This window comes from Sarcophilus harrisii, chromosome 2 (assembly GCF_902635505.1).
Source record: "Sarcophilus harrisii chromosome 2, mSarHar1.11, whole genome shotgun sequence".
NCBI classification, from domain to species: domain Eukaryota; kingdom Metazoa; phylum Chordata; class Mammalia; order Dasyuromorphia; family Dasyuridae; genus Sarcophilus; species Sarcophilus harrisii.
Window position 1 is genome coordinate 43,896,396 of NC_045427.1, and position 20,680 is coordinate 43,917,075.

A 20,680-nucleotide genomic window follows, 5' to 3' on the forward strand; every position below is an offset into this window, starting at 1 on the left:
CACAGGACCATATCAGATGTTTCTAGACAAAGGAAGATATCTACTTTTTTCCTTTGCATCTTTTATCTAGAAAAGTCTATTTACAAAAAAGGATTGCTCCCTTTGATGTTGTCAAAGAGCCATCCATCCCATCTTTCCCTTATTCTCTCATATTGTTTCTCCTCTTAAGTCCCATAGTTAGAAATCTTTGCTAAATGTTTGATGGATATGTGTGTCCACAATTGTCTTTGGTTTAAAAGAGATGTCCTAATAACTATCCTTGCTGGATTTATTAATAAAATTATTAAATTCCCTACACATACACACACAAAATAATAATTTAGGATCTTATTTCTCATTTCATTTTTCCTTATTTGCTAAAATTGTTAATAAAATTATTAAAAAATAAACTCAATAACATCTAAAAATAATAATAGTATTTATATAGGTAGCTTATATAGACAGCTTAAAGGACTATGTAGTTCTTTAAAGTTTGCAAAGTATTTTATATAAGTTGAATCATTTGATCCTTACAACAACCCTTTGAAGTATGTATTACTATTTCTATTTTATACATGAGAAAATTAAAGAGATCAAGTGTTTTGCCCAGAGTGACATCACTAGTCTGAGGCCCTAAAAAAAAAATAAGCTGATAGAACTGAAAACATTTCTTTTTTTCATTCTTTTTTTATTTTGAGAAAAAAGTGAAAAAAAATGCTTTAAACTGCACTCAGAATTTATCAATTCTCTCTCTGGAAGTAGATAATACTCATTGTTCATCATAAGTCCTTTGGAATTATACTGATCAGAATAGCTAAGTCTTTCATAGTTGATTACTGTGATAACATTGCTATTTCTGTGTAACGTTCTGGTTTTGTTCACTTCACTTTATATCAATTCATTTAAATCTTCCCAGGTTTTTCTGAAACTATCTCATTCACATATTTTTTTTTTTTAAAACATCCATCATATACCACAACTTCTTCAGCAATTCCCTAAATACTAATGGGAATATCCTCAATTTCCAACTGTCACCACCAAAAGAAATTTTATAGTGTGTTTGATGTATGTGTGTATGTGGGTCTTTTTCATTAAAAATTTTATGTAATCAAAATTATACACTTTACCTATATGATCCTCTCTATCTCTTGTTTGATTACCAACTCTTCCCTTATCTATAGCTCTAACAAGTACTTTTTTCCATGCTCCTCTAATTTGCTAATATTTCCCTTTAGGTCTAAATCATGCACCCATTTTGACTTATCTTGATATACAATGCGAGATACTGCTTAGGCCTAGTTCCTGCCATTCTGCTTTGCATTGAGATATTTTAATACTCATTTTCCTGATTCCAAAACCAACAATTTATCATAAATCTCAACAATCTGAGAGAGTACTCAGCAAACACCTAATTAATATTCCTAAGTATCTCATAAAAAGAACAACATTAATATTACCAACATATAATTATGCAATTTAAAAATTATTTTTTGTTTCCTTTAGAGTCATTTCTATCTCTTCTATAAACATATTTAGGATGGTGATATCACAAGTCAACTGCAACAATCCTACTTTCCTTGAGAGTGAACAGTGTTTTTTTTAAAATAAAAACCTTTACAAATTTTTTCCATCTTTCTTCTGTTTGCTGTCCTTCCAATTTCATCCTTCATGCTCTCAGAATGACTATGTATTTGAATTTCTTGCCAAGTTCTCTTTAAATTAGTTTTACACTCTATTACTTTGCTCTGTGGTTTTTGTTTTCTGCTTGTTTGGTTTAGGGGTTTGGTTTTTTTTTTTTTTTTTTTGGGGGGGGGGAAGAGAAGATTCCTTAATGACTTTTAAGGTCCTTAATAGTCTTGCTTTATGATGCAATATATTAATCACTTCTTCACCAGCCTGGATGCAGTCTTTTCATTACTCTTCAGCTTAACAAGATCTTTTCCTAAAATTTAGTACCCAGACTAAACACTGTACTCCAAATGTGATCTAATCAAAACATATCTCCTCTATAGATCCAGACATCAAACTTATTGAGTCCACTAAAGGTATTATTTAGCTATTTATGTTTCTCATAATCTTTTACTGTACTTTTCTGGAAGAGTTTACAAATGATCTTGAATATTAAATTGTCATTACACTTAGCCAATAAATGAATTGTTTCCTGATTCAGCATTCTATTGCATGGAATATGAAAATTAATATTTATATAGCACTTATTAAGTGCCAAGCACATTGTTAAGAACTATACAAATATTCTTTGGATCCTTATGACAATCCTAAAAACTAGGTACTATTATCATTCCTATATTAAAAATGAGGAACTTAGGAAAACAGAGATTAAGTGACTTGCCTATGGTCATACATCTGAGGCCATAGGTTTTCCTAATTGTAGACCAGAATTCTATCACTGTATTACATAAGCTGCTTATCACACACACACACACACACACACACACACACACACACACACACACACTCTCTCACTCACTCATTCCTTGGGAGTATACCCCAAGGAGAGAATCATGGAAGTTACTAAAAACATAAATTTATAGTAGGATTTTTTTTAAATAACCAAGAACTAGAAATAAAAGAGAAGACCATTGACTAAGGAAAAGTTTAAGAAATTATGGTTTATGAATGTAATAATCTAATACTATTTACATAATGCTTACAAAAATGGCAAAATAATATTGAATAAATATATAGTAAGGAAGCAGAAACAAAGAGCACAAACTATGCTTAATAGAACCTTAGAAGGGGACAAAAAAAAAAAATGACAACTTTAGGAAACAGCAAAGTCAAGTGAAGGCAAGAGTAAGTAAGAAGCAAGCAAATGTGCGAACCAGAAAGCAAGAGGTGAGGTATATAGATTTATATACAAACCAGGTATACAAATCAAATATTTGCTGATAATACATCATAATTTCCTGATTCCACATTCTGTTACAAGATGCCATATGGGGTCATAAACCACAATTTAAGAAGCTGGAGACAAGATGACTTTTAAGGTCCCTAATAGTCTTGCTTTATGATGCTATTAATCACTTCTTCACCAGCCTGGATGCAGTCTTATCATTACTCTTCAGCTTAACAAGATCTTTTCCTAAAATTTAGTACCCAGACTAACCACTGTAGTCCAAATGTGATCTAATCAAGACATATCTCCTCTATAGATCCAGACATCAAACTTCTTGAGTCCACACTAAAGGTATTATATTACAGCCCTTTTTCCAAGTTGATATGTGCTAAACTTATTATCTGTACATGTTATATTATATGTTAATTATTACTCTTGGGGTAGCCCATTCAACTAATCCAAAATTTATTTGGATTTAGCTTTATTACTGTATAATCCAAATCTCTCCACCTTTCCCCTAAAAACAGCATTAGAGATTCAAAAGTTCTATAAAGTCTATACCATAACTTCAGGATTCTTTTATTTACCAGTCTAGCTACCACAAAAGCAAACTGGGTATGATCTATTTAGATAAAGTCAGACTGACTTTTAGTGATTGCTGCTTCTTTTTTCTAGGTGTTGACTGACCATTCCTTTAGTAATACACTCTAGAATTTTACTAGAAATAAAAATCTCGCTATTGAGCTTATGGTTTGAAAATTTTATTTTCTTCCCCTTTTCAAAAACTGAATCTTCTCTTATCTCCTCCTCAGTAATCTCTGACTTCTCCAAGATCACAATCAGTTCAAAAACCTCATCTAGCAATCATATTTCTGCACATGATGGCTTCATTGGTTAAATTCTTTGCTCTGAACAAATCTTTCAACTGTTTTGTATCAGGAGTACCTCTACCATCCACATATTTTCATCCCAGTGACTCCTCTTTTCTGTCACTCACTGCTATGTTCTTCTCAGCTGCTTATTCTGTGACTTGTTGGCTTTCCCTGTGAACAGGATTTTCAATTTTCTAGTGATATAGTTTTTCCATGATTTTGAGCAAAATGACTATGTCACTGAGGCACATTATGTTATCTGAAAAGTTTTGATTTTTCATGGGTACCCAAAGTCCTTTTTAAAATCTGGTTAAAAAAAAAAAACCTTGATTCACTTACATTCAACCTTCATTAGCTGATGACTTAGCCTACACGGCTTTTAAGGTCACTTTCAAAAAAATGGAGTGAAACTTATTCTCATTAAAGTGTATAATAATACTCTTAAAAACTATGTGTCCTAAATGATGTCATTTAGACTCCATTTAAGTAGCAAGAGGAATACAAAAATTACTAGACTTAAGAGTCAGGAAAACTTTGGTTCAAATCCTGCTTTAGTCACTTAACAGTTTTATCACTCTGGGCAAGTCATTCAGCTTTTTCCAGCCTCAATTTTGTCATCTATAAAATGGGTATGATAATAATGCCTACCTCACAAAGTTGATGTGAAGATCCAATGAGATAATATGAATAGCACTTTGCAAACCTTAAATTGCCTCAATAATGTTAACAATTATTAATATAGTGCTCAACTATTTGTCTTAGAGGGTTGCCTGAAGACAATGAAGGGTTAGAAATGATTACTTTATGGTCACATGGTCAGATGAGTAAGAAAAACTTAAACCCAGATCTTCCTGATTCAAAGGGATTCTATCCATTACACCGTAGATGACTTTCTAACCCTTCTCAATTTTTTTGGTATTATTTCTCATCTCTTAGAGCACATTATCTATTACTTTTGTAATTGTTTGCTCAACTTGAGTACATGGATTATTTTCAACTTTTGCTGTTCCATATATAATTACTAATATTTCTATTCAAAAGGTATTTTTTTTCTATTCAGTGACATCTTTACAACCTCATAATCTTAGAAATGAGATTGTTATATTAAAGGTTATACAGGGTTTTATAGCTCTTGTCCTAAAATGACATTTGAAACAATGATGGCAATTCACAGCTCCATCAGCAACACAAACAGCAAGGACCATTTCTCTAGAGTTCCAACAATAAATTTATTATTTAACTACATTTGCCAATTTAATAACTATAAGATGAAAGATGTAAATTGCTTTAGACTGCCATTCTCTAATTATTATAGTTTGAACAAAGTTTCAGTTTATTATTTATTTATTTATTCTTTTGGGAACAATGCAATGGAGAAAGAACTGGATTAGGATTCAGGGACCTTGGTTTGACCCTAGTTCTATAAATTTTAAAAATAAGACTAGGAGGCTTCTTAGGTCCCTTCCAAGAAAATGGAGTGAAACTTACTCTCATTAAACTGTATAATGATATTTTTATAAACTATGTATCCTTAATTGTAAATTTCCAATACTGAATTTTATCAGAAATATGGCAAAGATTTTTTTTAAACTGCTTCTATTCTTAGATTTCTTGATGTATAAAAACAATCTTTAGATTGTCAATCCATTTGTTATATTTTATTTCCTATAACTTTTTATTTAGTGAAAAGCTTTCTTTTGCTTCAAAATTATAATTGATGTTATCATTTCATTTCTTTTTAATATTTAATGCCAAATGAGTCATTTGGAATTTACTGTAGTATTTCCTGAGATGTGGCTCTAATCTAATTTTCATCCTATTACAATTCTTAAGAGCTTTTATCGAATCCTTATAATTGAGCTATGTAGCACCAGTTGTTCAATGTTTGGGCCTTTAATTCTGCATTATTTTGAATAATTGTTCTTCATTCATCATTCATTTTTCTCCCCTTAACACTTTTTTACTCCCTTAGTATTTTACTTTCTTTATAATGCTTATGGTACTTATTTGATATTTTGTCTACTACTTCTCGGCATCTTATCTCCCCCAAGTGACATATGTGTCTGTGTATGTATGTGTATATGTATATGTATACATATAGAATGCATATATATATATATATTTCTGTGCCTCCAACAAGCTTTAGAATGTCTCATAGCATACATTCAATAAATATTTGAGAAATTTAATATTTTATTGCTATTTAATAAATTGTAATTATGTTTTATACCCTATTTCTCTTTCTATTCTTTACATTATTGCTTAAGATTCAAACTTCAAATTTAATGTATCTATTTCTCCATCTTATAATAATAACATCATTTATATGGTTTTTTAAGGCCTGCAAAATACTTTGCAAATATTACCTGATTGTTCTCACGACGATCCTGGGAGGTAGGTGCTATTATTATCCTTATTTTTACCAGATGAAAAAATTGAGGCATACACGGATTGACTAGAGTAACAGAATAAGTGCCTAAAGCTAAATCTGAAATCAAATCCTAATGACTCCATGCTAGCAAACCATTCTTTAACAATTTTTCAGGTGTTTTCCTGAAATTATTCTTTAGTCGATGACCACATTTGAATTAATTTTCATAATTCTGAATAGTACAAAGAGATAAAGTCCTAATACTCTTGTCAATAGAATCAACATCAAAAACCTTGTATGTTTTTCTGGCCTCAACCAGAGATTTTCTGAGGATACTATTCTAGCAATCTGAACTTTTCTACAATGAAGCTTAAAATAACTGATAATTGGATCAACCATTAATTTGATATAAGTAAGGCTGAAAGAACAGTAGAAAACTGAAGCCCACAAACAAGAAAAAAGAAAAGAACAGGGGAAGGGGAGTAAAAGTATGGTGTAGTAGGAAAAATTATGGTGTGACTATCAGGAGTCCTGGACTTGAATTCCAATAGTGCTACTTACTCCCTGTATAATCTTGAACCATAATAGTTTCCCTTTCTAGGGCTTCAACCTCTTCACTGAAAAATAAGATTAGAATAAATTATCTCTAAGCTTCTCTCTAGCTCTAAACTTTATGAACCAGAGTAACTTAAAAGTATTTGAGAGTAGAGCATTTAAGCAGTAGAGAATAACTTGATTGCTTATTGACAGGTAATATTGCCATGTCATCTCCTTCCTTGCTTCTCCAACATTCTCCTGATCTTATATGCTTTCCAAGTTTTTTTCAGTACATAAGGCAGAATACCAAGGAGAAGAACAAAAGGAGAAGGATTTTCCTGGGCTTTCCCAAGTAATAAGTAGACAGACAAAGGCATAAGCAGATAATGTTGGTCTTCCACATTGGGGGTCTGGAAGAGTGAGAGTGGAAAAGTGGCAGCAAAACTGTTTAGATTCATCACTAAGACATTCAACATCCCCAGATTTGTTCTCTGAAGCAATAATTGTCTTAAAGAACAAGTTACTGAAGGCATCTTTCATTTACCTTCAATTATAAGTCAACAAATAAAAGCTAGGTAAAGAGATCATTTTATCTTTCATGGCAAGAAAACAACTTGTAGGAAAATGGTGATAAATCAAAGGAACTACTTCATTCTGTAATCAAAGACATTTTAATGAAAATAGATATGGCATAAATGTATGTTTTTGAAGTCAAAAATATTGTTACTGTGACAGGCAATGATGAAGAAAAACTTTCAGACTAAAAAAGATTTTTTAAAGGTAAATGATTTTCTTTAAAACTTCATCATAAAGCTTCCGTAGGAATCTGAGTTAACATTTCCAAAAACACCAAGAGCATAAAATACTTGAATTAAGTACAAGATCTAGATCTCTATTAATTCTCAATAAACTACTGGATTCCAAACTAACAGTTTTACCTTAAACATTCTAAAACAGATTACCTGGCAATTCCATTGGGCCAACATAGTTCTATTCTGAAAAGAGATAGCATTCATTCTCTGTTAAAAAATACTGCAAGCTTAACAGTCATCACAGTTGGCATCTCCAACTGGAAAAATGTACTGGTTGTATGTCTGCTAGATATTAAGTTTCTAAAAGATTATGTAGGCCAAGAATAACTGGTAGGTAATGTTCTATGTTTCAATAACTTCTCTTCACCTAACTAAAATCCAAGGTACTAGCAATTCTGGCACAAATATATCTATATCACATCTTGCAGATTATTTTAGGAAAATAATACAAACTGCCCATTTAAGAAAAATGAAATTATATTTTTAATATGTAGAAGCAAATAAAAAAATTTTTTAAATAAGCCTAATTATACTTGTCCCCCAGTATAATTTTTACCCTGTAAAAATTTTTTTTAATCTTGTTCAAACGACCTCAATTTCTTAAAAATGTCTAATTAAAAAAATATTACTCTGTGCATCAGATGATATTATGGTATATTTAGGGAATCCTAGAGAATCAATTTTTAAAACTACTAAAAACAATTAACAACTTAAGCAAAGTTGCATGATATAAAATGAATACACACAAGTCCTTAGCATTTCTAAATGTTACCAACAAAGTCCAGCAGGAAGAGATAGAAAGAAATCACATTTAAAATAATTATATTATATAATTATATTATATAGATATTATATATTATATATATTATATAGATAATACAAAAATATTTGGGAGTCTACCTGCCAAAATAAAGACAGAAACCATATGAACACAATTACAAAACACTTCCTACAAATAAATTTAGAGCTAAACAATTGGAAAAATATTAAATGCCCATGGATAGACCAAGCCTAATATAAGAAAAAGACAATTCTACCTAAATTAATCTACTTATTCAATGCCATACCAATCAAATTGTCGAGAAATTACTTTGTAGAACTAGAAAAAAATAGTAAGAAAATTCATCTGGAAGAAGAAAAGACCATGAATTTCAAGAAATTAAGGGGAGAAAAATTAATGAAAAAAGGAAGGTAGACTAACTATTATAGCACAACTAAAACTATATTATAAAGCAGTGGTCATCAAAACTGTATCTGATACTAAGAAACAAAATAGTGGATCAGTAGAATAGGTTAGGTATAGTATACAATAGTCAATAAGTACAGTAATCTAGTATATGATAAACCCAAAGACCCCAGCTTCTGGGATAAGAACAATCTATTTGACAAAAACTGCTGGAAAAAAACTGAAAAAATTATAATAAAAGTAGGCATTGACCAACACCTCAAACCCTATACCAAGATAAGGTCAAAATGGGATGATTTAGACATAAAGGGTGATACTATAAGGAAATTAGGAGAAAAAAGGATAGTCTAACCTTTCAGATCTGTGGAGAAGGGAGGAATTTATGACCAAAAAAGAATGAGAGAACACAAAAATAAGTTAAATGTTTTCTTTTGTGATGTGAACAACAACATTAAATGCACGTAGGTCCAGAATTCATTCTTTTTACCTTCCTTCCTTGATTTTGATTTTGGAAATCTCTATTATTATCAGGTTTTTTGTCAGTTGTAAACTTCCTAAAAATAATGAACTTCCTAAGCCTAGACCAGAGATCTTTGGCAATATACTTCATACTTTACTAATTTGGGGAGCAGGGAGAGGGAGAAGAAGAAATGTTTTTTTAGAGATTTGGAATTTTAAAAATCTCCTAAATTAAGCAATTAAACGTTCTGGCAAATAATGAAGGAAAGGGCTTCTGTGCAAATTCTGGTAGGACTTAGTAAGTTGGAAATGCTCCAATTACTACCCTGGTGATAGAACCTGTGTCTACTGTCCAACCACCAGACTAGCTAGATGCAGAAAGTCTTAATAAAACCTTAATAAAGCTTAAAGTGTTATAATTTTTTTAAGCTATGGTACTTCTCAAAGATCATCTACGAAATTACATAGGGACTGTAATCTTTAATGAATGAAAAATGAATACCAATAAAATAGAGTCCTTAAATACAGAAATATAGATTCTAGGTAGTTAGAAGGGTTTCCCAATAATGATTATTTTGAAAATAAAAAGGGACTAAGTCCAAAAGGCAAATCCTAATTCAAGTAAATATGTAATTCAGAAAAAGAAAAAAATAAATGAAATGAAAGGACATTGCTAGACTTACCAATTTTACTATACAAGCTAACCATAGGACTAAAAAGATATGACATGGCTAATGTGAGAATATGTTTTACTTAACTTTGCATGTTTTTCTTTCTTAATGGTGGGAGAAAGGGATGTGGGAAGGAAAGGCAAATTTTTTTTTAAATTAATTTAAAAAGCAAAGCATATATACAAGGTTAAAAGAAGATAACAATTTATGCAATATTACTCTAGGTATCATTAGATCATAAGATCATGAACTAATCCAATATTCTTTTCTTTTTTTTTTTAACAGATAAAGAAACTGGCCCACAGAGAGACTGATTTAACCAAGATTACACAGGCAGAGTTGGGATTTGAACTCAGGTTCTCTGGTTCCAAATCTATTGCTTTTCCCCTACATCATTCTAAGATTAAAAGGAAATCATTTGCCCTCTAATTTCTACCTGTGGTTTACAACAACCAAAAAACAATCATAATAATAACAATAGCATTTAGATTATGGCTAATATATGCAGGGCACTGTGCTTAAGGGCTATACAAATATTATTTAATTTGATCCAGCAACTCTGGAAGGTAGGTGCTATATTATTCCCATTTTACAATTAAGGAAACTGACATAAATAGAGATTAAGTGATTTGCCCAAGCCACTACAGCTTGTTAGTATCCGAGGCCATATCTGAACTCAGGTCTTCCCGATTCCTGCCCATTCACTGCCTTATCTAGGTGCTCTCTTACAAACAAGCCAGTCAAAACCTCTCAAAAGAATTTAACACACACACACATACACACACACACACACACACACATCCATATGGATAAAATGTCTCTTTTCCAGATAATGACAACCTGTATGATCAACTTGTAGAATTTATCATCCCTTAGCATAAATATGGCAAAGGCAGAAATGGACAATGGGGAGTGTTTAAAATTTAAAGAAGGAAGAAAAATGGCCTGGATTGACTGGGAACTGAAAATTTTGTTCAATAATTTCTGAAGGCATTTAAATTATATATTAATTATCATTAAGTATTAGAGATTATGTACCCAAATACCTTTGGAAGAGGGTTTAATTGCAGATGGTTAAGATATAAAATAAAAACATGCATGTTTGCCCTCATTCTACCAAAACACCATAAATTTGTACCTTCCCCAAATCCAGATAATGTGGATATACTTGGGGAGAGGGAGGAAAAGGACTACATAATTATTAAACACTTTTGGAAACCATTTGGAGTAAACAGAGATAGAATGAACAATTTGATTACAGACACATAAAACTGAAAAGAATATGCACAAGCAAAAGCAATGCAATTAGGAATAGAAGAGAAACAGTTTAACTGGAGAAAAGTCTTTGCAGTAAAATTTCTCGGATAAAAGCAAATAGCAAAGATCTAAAGGAAACTGATACACATATATAAAAACAAGGGCCATTCTCCAACAATTAATGCTCAAAGGGTAGAAATAGAGAATTTTCAAAAGATTAAAGGAACATCCATATGAAAAAGTTCCCCACATCATTAAGAAAGAGACTTGCAAATTAAAATAACACTGAGGTTCCACCTCAAAACCATAACATTAACAAGATAATGTAAAATGAAAATGACATTTATCAGGTTTATGGAAAAAGGCACAAAAACTCATGTACCACTGGTAGAATCATGAATTGGTCCTACCATGCCAGAAAACAATTTGCAACTATACACAAAAATGCACAAAACTGTGCATATACAATGATTCGATGATATCATATACCTCAAACATTTTTTTAAAAATAAAAGCAGAGCAAAGAAAAGATCCATAAGCAAATTTATAGAAACATAAAACTGGAAATAAAGTAGATACCAATTAACTGGAGAATAGTTGAAAAAATTATGTTGTATGAATGAAAGAAATATTATCACATCTTAAGAAATAACAAAAGGGATAATTTAGAAAAACCTGGGAAAACTTGCATATGTTGAGGCAGAGTAAAGTCAGCAAAATCAAAAAATTTATAACATTGATACAACACTATACATGAGAACAATTGTGAAAGATTTGAGAATTATGATCAATAAAATGAATAAACATGATTCCAGAAGACTGATGATGAAACTTATTTCTCACCTCTTGGCAATAAAGTGGACTAGAGTTAGTGAAACTTGGGGCACAAATCTACAGAGATAGCCAATGTAATAGATTTATTTTGGTTGTCAACATTTTTGGTTATAAGGAAGACAAAAAGTTGGGGGATAGTAACAGTGATTTAAACAAGAAGATAAGAAAAACTATTAATCATATTTTTTAAATGTTATGTAAAAGAGAAGAGAGACAGAGAAAGACAAGAGAGACAGAAATAGAGAGAATATAAGTTTATACTTTAAAAAATATTATAACAGAAGATTATAGTTTCATTGTGCAATCCCCTTTTCTGTTGTTCATATTCATCAACATTTAAATTCATAATAAAAAAGAATATTTTTTAAGAAAAGCCAAGAAGAAAAAGGAGAAAAGGTCAGGTAAGTTTGTAAAACAAGTAGATTTAAAAAAGTAAAAAAGAAATTGATATGGTTGTTTAGGTAGAAATATGAAAGAAAACTCACCATGGGCACTAAAAAAATAACCCCAATAACAAAAAACTGAAAAACTATGGCATGGTAACCAACCTATGAATTTTCAAAAATTTTATTACTGCAATGATTGTCAATGGCAGAAATGTCTTTTCTCTCTTGGGTCCTACCACTCTTATCTTTTATTCTCTTATGTCTCTCCATAATGCTCCCACTCAAGAAGAAAATAAGGACAGAGGGCAAAAAGGAGGGGCTTTCCTGATATCCTTCAAGCAAAGGTTAATAAAGTTTGTTCTTTTATATTCTCTATTAAAGGCATATCAGTAAGAATAACCCTGAAACAAATACAGCTCTCCCCAAATTGTAAAATGGGACATTTCTAAAGTTCTAACATCAGTCATTTGGAACATATTTTCTAACCAAAACAATATAGGAAACTATTCTATTTCTAGACACCCCCCCCCCCAAAGTCTATTCATTTACCTTATAAAATAAGTCAAATCACTTAAAAATAGTATTTCCTTACCAAATAAGGGGACATCAATGCCAGTAAAAGGCACTGGTATCAGGATATGGCAAATAGTTATGGTCATTTCTACATCAATTGAGATTTAAAACATGGTTTTCCCATAAGACTAAAATGTGATCAATTTGGCACAGTATCTAGCAAGATATGTTTATTAAATGTTTATTGACGGATGAACTTAAAATTACCAAATGAAATATCCCTGATTTCAACTGGTTACAAATGTTATATAGAAATTTTTAAAGACACATACTAGAGGATACTAATAAAGAAATAAATATTAATTTAATTCAATTCAAAGTCATGCCTCCAGTCTCTAACCAAAAGTTGGCCTTCCTCACCGAGGCCAAGACCTCTACATATACATACTCTTGACCTTATCTCCTCTCATTTTGACCCCTCTTCTTATCCCCCATTTTCCCCTGTCTTCTGGTTTCTTTTCTAACGTCTATAAATACACCTATTTCCTCTCATCCTTAAAAAAAAACAACAAAAAATCCTTTATTTCTTTCTACCTAGATCTAGTTGTATATTTTTCTTCCCTTTCTTAGCCAAACTTCTAGAAAAAGCTATCTACACTCACTAGCTCTACTTTCTCTCCATTCATTTACTTCTCAACCTATATTCTAACTGCATCACTCCACTGAAACTACTCTCTCCAAAATTACCCATGATCTCTTCATAGCTATCAAGTCTGATTATCTTTTTCCACTCAATTCTCATCATTCTTGATCTAAATATAGCATGACACTGTTTCCCATCATCTCCTCCTCTGGGTTTTCTTTATACTACTTCTCTCTTGGTTTTCATTTTTTACTTGTCTGACCATCCTTTTTAGACTCAGACTCTCCATCCACATCACATCCTTTAACTGTCTATGTACCCTGAGGTGCTATCCCAGCCCTTCTCTTGTGTTTCTATATTGGCTTTATTTAGTGAATTTAATGGTTCCCAAGATATATGAATATTTCTATGCAGATGATTCTCACAAATATTTTTATTTGTCTCCTCAGCTGCACTTCCTATGGAACATTTCAAACTGAATATCTTCTACATGTTTCAAACTAAAAAAAAATCAAATAGATACATGATCTCATTGAGGAATTCCCTCCAATTTTATAGCTCACAACCTGCCTACATCTGCTTTTCTATGCAACTCTTGTCCATCTTCACCTAAGAGTTTAGCATAGGAGGGCTAATCAATGTGCCATTATAGCCAAGGTCTTTCTTTCTTGCTTTCTTTCAAAACAATGAGAATACTAGTAGAACACTATTCCCTATTATCCCTTGATTTTGCCATATGATCAGTCCATCTTCTTTTTAACATACAATTCTTTAAAACCTGTTCTTCAAAGCTGGTCACAGGTTACAACCTGTTCACATCCCTTTCCATTGCTCTCTGTGTGATAGTCATCTTTAGTTATCCAGAGGCACAGGTATTCTGGAGCTTGTTGCCAAACAGCAAACCAAGTAAAATATAAATACTAGGGAAAAAATGGCCCTTTGCTTTCATGGCAAACTTGAGTCAGTAAATAAGCTTTGCAATTTCCCAAAAGCAATCCAGACTACTTTCCTCTTTTTTTTCAAACTGAGTGCAACACTGTCGGTCACTGATATTCAACTTCCTGAGCAATTTCTATATGGTGTCCATCCAAATGTATGCTAAAATGTAGAGAATAGTCATTCTTCCTCCATTTGACTTTTCTATATGGATGGGAAGGCCAAATACCTGAATCATTATAGATCTCTTCTTGGAAGTTCCAAAATATCTTGAGGTTTGATGCAAACAACACAACTAGGACTATGAGGAAAACCTTATAATCCACTGGGAATTTTTTCTCAATCTAGACTCCATGTTGGATCTCCTTTCCTTCAGAGTGGTAAATTCCTTTTGTAAACATACATCTTTCTGTTTTATGTCTGACATTTATTATTAGATGTTTAATTAGTAAGATTCTTTCTGTTACATAAAGATCTGTTGCTATTGAAAAGCCTTTTCCTATATATTAAAATGCAACTGATTTCATTCTGTGTGAGAGTATTTGATGCTCACTATGTCCAAGCCTTTCATCAACTGTTTTAGTCAAGAGTACCATTATCTTCCATTCTCTTTGGTTGTCAATCTTACCCTGCAGTCAATCAATTGCCAATTCTGCTTCACAAGATCTTGTCAAATCTACCTCAATAATGTATTTTTGCTAAGTTCCATCTTATTTCAGATGTAGACTGCACTAGAAAAAAATTGATAAAGCTGGCCTCATACTCAAGTAGAGCACCGTTTAAGAGGCAATTCAAATGTTGTGTTATAATATGTAGTTAATGCAGTGATATTCTGTATTTCTATTCTATGTTCTGATAAATGCAGGTAATGAATCACATGAAGTGACCACATCAATTAAATTCATACTATTTGAAGTGTAACATATATAAAATAAAATCATTGGTTCTAGTTCAATGGAAATATGCAATGAAAATTCAATAATGCAAACACTTCATGGGAATTGTTATTTGCACTAAGTGTGACCTACAACAAAAATAGTACAAAGGAAAATGAGATGAGGACCCAAAACAGAAGCCTCCAGGGATACCACATTTAGCATGTATGATTTGGATAAAAATCCAGTAAAGACTAAGACGCAATCATCTAGGTAGAAGAAAGAAAAGAGTGTCATGAAACAACAGAGAATAAAGAGTGGTCATCAGTATCAAAAACTGCAGAAGTCATTGTGACTTTGGAGAAATAAGGTTTCAGGTGATAAAGATTATAAATCATATTTAATAAGCAAGTTAAGATTCACAAATAATTCCTTCTTTTAAAAAAAAAAAGAAAGAAAAGGAAATTATCCCTTTTGTATTGCCCATCCTAGATATACAAACTGGCTGTTAAGAGTCATTCACGTACCCTCTGTGTGAAGCTTAAGAATGTTCCTCTTTTTTTATCCTGATGATACAAAGTCCTGAGAAAGATGAGAATAAGCCTTACCCATGGAGAGAGATAGGTGATTCCATCATGATCAAGGGGCCCCTGCCAGACCATTTTTGGTAATTTTAAAATCAAACTTAAGTGAATATCTAGCTGCTGATGACAAAAATAAAACAAATAGCTTAGGAGACCTTTCATCATTTTTTTTTTAATTTTACAAGACAATGTAAACATTTTTGTGTCTTATTTATAAAGCTTTTAGTAATTTCTCTTGTCCCTTTTGACCAATGTAGAACCTAATGTCTAGGGTTTGCATTGGGAGAAGTAGGAAAAAGGGAACCATAATGGAGTTACAAAAATAATTTTTATAAAATGGAGATGATTTCATATTTCCAGAAGCTTCTAGCACCACTAGCTTCATTTAAATAAATGTTTAAAGAAGCAAATTAGGATAGGCCCTTATAAGAAAACCACATCTTAAGTATGCAAGTCACCAGGGTCTCTAAGCAGTCACAGGTAATTTGCTTGGCCAAATTCAAGCAGGTGTTGTATATAATTCTGCTGCCTAGGTTAGACAAAGGTCATGACTATAGCTGGAAGTCGAGGAGAGCCTTTTTATTTACCCTGTTTTTCCACATGAAAATGTGGAAATTCCAAAATTTTCCTGTCTCCTATAATCAAAAAGTCTCAAAAGTGTGATTCTATGGTTAGGTCCTCAACTGACTAAGTGTTTTTTGGATAAATGGAATCCATGATGCAAGAGGGTAAGATGTACTAATCACTAGGCTAAAGAAAAAAGGTAGATGACTGCTTCCTGAATAAATTTTGAAAGAATAAATATACCCTATATCCTTTGAGAGTTTGGAATGGTTACTCTGTAATTAACAAGTTGAACAGGAAGATGGTATCTGACACTCTAGTCTTACTCCCTGGCTTTCTACATAAGACCATCCAAACCTCGTGAATCAATAGAAAACACTACTTCTTTCCTCACTTCTACTTCTACATCATAAAATTGGGGGAGAGAGAAGAAGATATTTTGTGATAGTGAGATGGGAAGAGGTGGTATTTATCCTGTTGGAATGATGCAAAAACTAGTAATTTTAAAAACCATTGTTATATGCTTTCTCTCAATTCCTAAAATTCTAGAGTCAAGGATGATACAACCAGCCCTAAATTTACAAAATACTGAGTTCACTCTATGGTCCCTGAAAATTATATTTTTATTTCCTTCACATTAAAACCCTTTCAAAACCTGTCACCAATCTATCTTTCCAAATTCATTGTAGATTTACTACTCTTCAAGCATTATTTAGCCCAGACAGTCTAGCCTTTTAAATGTTCTTCACAAAAAAATTATCTTGGTCTCTGTATATCTGCCCAAGCTACTCCCCATGGCTGTAATGAACTCTCTCTTCATTTCTACTCCTTTGAATCAATCCCAATCTTCTTTCAAAGTTCAACCCAAGGATTACCTCCTCCATGTGCCTTTCCTGACCCAACCAGTGAGAATAATTACCATGCTGTTGGAGTTTTTACCCACACCTGTAATTGTCAATGACTTAAGGAGCCCTGCCTGCCTCAGTGGCTCAGCTCTTGTTCAACAACAATTTACAGTCTGGAGTTATTGATGGCTCTGAGAGGAAAAGTTGTGACCCAGGAGTCACACAGCCAGATATGTTAGGCAAGTCGATTGTGAGGTTTTTAATCACACTCAAGAATATGGCAAAAAATGGAAAGAATAAAGGTTGGTGGGATTGTGGAAAGACAAACACACTGATATGCTGTTGGTAGAGTTCTAAATTGGAGATACAGTGGTGATAGCCTAGAGTCAGGAAGTTCAAATCTAGACCCAGACAATGACCAGCCTAGGGAAGTCACTTCACCTGTCTCCTACAATCAAAAAGTTTCCTTAGCAGTAAAATGAGGATAATGACAGCATTTAACTCCCCGGACTTATTGTGAGAATCAAATGCAATACTTGTAAATCATTTAGTACAGTGCACATAGTAGGTGCTCAATAAATGCTTATTGTCTCCCTCAAATGTTTTTGGAAAGCACTATGATATTGTGCAAAATAAGTGATTAAAATATCTATACACTAAATTTAAACCAGAGATTCCACTACTAAGAAAATACCTCAGGTTAATGAAAAATTATCCCAAATACATACACTCCAAAATAGTTAACTATCTATAGAAAAATACAAAAAAAATAAGGTGCAATGGACAGAGTGCTGACCCTGAAGTCAGGAGGACCTGAGTTCAAGTCCAGCCTCAGATACTTAATATTTCCTAGCTGTGTGACCCTGGGCATCACTTAACCCCAATTGTCTCAGCAAAAAAAATAATAATAATAAAAATTAACTGACTAATTAATTATGTGCACATTTAATGGTGACAATGAACATGATAAATACAAAGAAACATGCAAAGATTTATACAAACTGACACAAAGTGAAGTAAGCAGAACCAAGAAAACAAAATTACATCCATGTAAATTGAAAAAACAAAAGCAAAACAATCAAAATTACATGCTGCAAAATAATGATCAAGAATGTCCCCTCCCATAAATGAAAAGCCCATTCATTCTTTACTTGTTTTGCAAAGGTATAAGATTGTAGATATTTCACACACTATCAGATTTGTGGATTGGTTGGTTAGTTGTAAAGGTTTTTATTTCTTCCTTTTTTTTTTTCTTTATTATAAAAGGCAGCTTCTCTAGGACAGAATGGAAAAGAGGGTACAACAGGAAATGGAGATGTTTAAAAAAAGAAACAATGATAAAGAAAAGGATTTGGTTTTGAAATGATGGGAACAATCATAGATTTCTGAGCAAAGGAATTACCAGATAACAATTATGTCTGAAGGAAAATTAATGTGAAAGTAGTAAATAAAATGAAGAGAAGTCAGGAAATAGTCTAGGCCAAAGGTAAGAAAAATCTGAACTAAGCTGAAGATAACAAGATTAAAAAATAGGCAAGAGATACAGATGACAATGCAGAAAAAGAATGATGGATGAGGAAAAGAAAAAAGATTTGAAGAAGACTGAAATGTAAGCCTGGGTTACTGGCATTCAGAATGGCAGTGTCATTTTTTCCCACGTAAATTTATTTATTTTTAATACACATTATGAATCATGTAGGAAAAGAAAAATCAGAGCAGAACGGAAAAACTACAGGAGATATTTAAAATTTTCTAGCAGTTATCTTGAAAAAGTATGACTATTTTTAGGAAATAGGCTACCTATAAGACTTACTTCTCTTTACATTTTAAAAGATGATTTAAAAGAAAAAAAAGGATTGGGGTTTTTGTCACTGTTGTGTAGAAGGTTTACAAAAAGTCTGAGTACAGTTTTAAGCTACTAAAACAAAAATAAACGTTTAAAAATAGCTATCCAAGTTATGAAAACTTAAAACTGTATTCCTATATTTGAGATACTATGGATAACACCAATTTTCCTGTCCTAAAATTCAGAAAATAGCTTCAGAAAGAAAATCAGTTTGTGTTTTTTGTTTGGTTTTTTTAACAAGTGAATCTGATTAAGACAGAAAATAAGTCTGCTGTATATTTATTCTAAGGAGTATCACCACAAATAAAAGTGAGATTAAATCTCACAATGAAAGAGCCTGATCTATTTAGTGAGCTTTAAATTCTAGTTTTCTAAGGAAAACAAACTTCTTAGTCATTTAAAGTGCTCTTATATAGACCTTGTCTTCTAGTTAAATTCATTTAATTTATTCAAGAATACAATTAAATACAATTAAAAATTCTGCTAGGCAAATTAGTGTATTGAACAGTCTACTAAGAAAGTTGGGTTGGAGGGTTCATGTTAACAAGCAAGAGGAAATTAATTTGGACTAGGAACTTTGAACCATACACCTTCACTTTCTATTTCCTTTAATTCAACCTCTCCCACTCATCTCACCTGAAGTCTTTGGTGATTTACTAATAGTAGGTAACTGAAGAGGCAGTTTGGACAACAAATGTACAAAAATAAAGCCAAGACAAGAAGACGAGGAATGCCCATTCATTTGGGGAAAGAAACAGAATAAATGATGTATGTAGCTTGTTTTATAATTATTCTCTAAATTTCAATAAATCAAAAAAAGAATGGTTAACATTAGAGCACAAATATTTTGTACTTTAAAAATAAATACTGTATAAAGCTAAAATGAAAAGTCATGCAAATTTGGCACAGCATGAAAAGATATTTCTAAATATACTCGTAAGAACTCTGAAGTTTTGGGTTTTTGTTTTTCTTTACTTTATCTCAGTGACATCTTTATTTTCATAAACAATTAACACATCTAAAAATTGCAGTGTTAAAAGTGAGGTATGTTAACCTAAGTGAGATCCCATCTTAAGGTCAAAAGTGTGTTTAGTTATCTTAAATCACATACAGACTTTGTTACAAAGTAGTTTAACAGAAAAGATGCCTGTATCAGGTAAAAGCTGTATTTAGTCACAAATGAGGCAGAGAAATTTTAGGTCATTCTTTCCCTTTCTCTCTGCTCTGCAACACAATCATCTGATCTTAACATCCTAAACACCATTATTTTCTTCAGCCTTAAGTTTCCTAGAAGGCCCCCAAAAATTTTTATTGAGGGAGCAGCTTGACTCAAAGAACAACTGAATAACTATCAGCCAGAAATAGCAAATACAGAAAATTAATATGTAAATAGAGTGTTTAGAAAAATGGATAATAAGTCACTGGTCACTGATATGGCATCTGTCAACATAACCTTAAAAAAGTTTGAACATAAATTTAAAAATTTCAGTCCTAACAAGTAAACTTTTATTCAGAGACTGCAAAATGAAAATTTCATATAATTTGATGGAATACTCTAAAATTTCTTGCTAAATGTCTCAAAACCTACACTGATAAAAGTGAGGTGAGAGAAGCTCATTGGTGTGACACAAACTACCCCTCCCTCTCTTGCTT

General features: G+C 32.0%; 1 protein-coding gene across 2 annotated transcripts in view; it reads right to left on the minus strand.

Annotated features, from left to right (window-relative positions):
* The window catches only part of NFAT5 (nuclear factor of activated T cells 5), a 121,376-nt gene that overhangs the window by 67,549 nt on the left and 33,147 nt on the right, over positions 1-20,680 (minus strand). The window lies entirely within an intron of this gene.